Consider the following 1,287-nt stretch of genomic DNA (forward strand, 5'->3'; position numbering starts at 1 on the left):
CTTTTTTCATACTTTCAAGAATTGCCAACACAAACTCCTTACGAACAATAATTTCGTGTATTCTAATATGTTGTATCACAATATTCTCCTCGACAGCATTGCCTTTTTTCAATTGTGACACAGATGAATAGGTACCACCTATTCCGATCACCAAAGTGCTCACTTCCCTCCACATCAAACAGATTGGTACATTACCCTGTACCAATTCCAATGTGGCTTTGCTTCTTGTTGGCCTGACTATATGCTATGTCAGGAAATCTTCCTGCACACATTGGACAAAAACTTACCGATCAGATTTACTCAAACTATAAACTTTCCAATCAGTAATGGTAAAGTTAAACTTCCTCATAACAACTACCCGTTATTTTCGCTCCTATTCAGAATCATCTTTGCAATCTTTTCCTCTACATCTCTGGAATGTTTCAGTGGGTTACTGAAAACTCCATTCACAGTGATCTCTCCTTTCTTGAGTCTAATATCAGATCTTTCTATCTCAGTAGACTCCTTAGAGTGCTCATCAAGTATTCTTTTCGCTCCTGTAATACTGTCCTTGGCTAATCATGCCACACCTCGCCGTCCCTAACCACCTTCTTTGTTCTTACTGAAATATCGAAACTGTAGCACCAGGAACTCCCAGTCCTTTCATTTCTCCGTTCATATCTCTGAAATGGCCACAACGTCGAACTCCAAGTTAACAACCCATGCTCTAAGTTCATCTGCATTATTCCAGCTGCTCCTGGCGATGAAGTAAACACACTTGGAACTATCTTCATCCTTGCCAGTACACTCTTGCAAACCTGAAAACCTATTTATGGTCTCACTACTCAAAACCTCCTGTAAACTTGAGCTGCAATTCATGTTCCCATTGCGCTGCTGAGTTCGCATAAACCCTCCTGAAGTGCATGAGCAAATTATCCCCCCTCCCCTCACCACCACCAGAATATTGGTTCTCCTGTGATTCACGTGAAAACCATCCTAGTTGTAGAGGATCCACTTACTTCAGAATAAGACCCAATTATCCAGGTATCCAACTCCTGACCCCCTGTATTATCCCAGTAGCCTTATGTTCAAAAGCTCTCTCCCTATTCTTCATCTCTGCACGACGCGTCATGGGTAACAAATCAGAGAGAACAACTCTGTTTGATCGAGATCGAAGATGTCACTCTGGCTCACTGACTTTCAACCTTATATGGCATTTCTTACCAATGTTGTTGTTTCATATGTGGACCATTACTTGGGACTACTCCCTCTCTCCCTTAAGAATCGCACATAAATGATGCGAGACAT

This window comes from Hemiscyllium ocellatum, unplaced genomic scaffold, assembly GCF_020745735.1.
Source record: "Hemiscyllium ocellatum isolate sHemOce1 unplaced genomic scaffold, sHemOce1.pat.X.cur. scaffold_403_pat_ctg1, whole genome shotgun sequence".
Lineage (NCBI taxonomy): Eukaryota > Metazoa > Chordata > Chondrichthyes > Orectolobiformes > Hemiscylliidae > Hemiscyllium > Hemiscyllium ocellatum.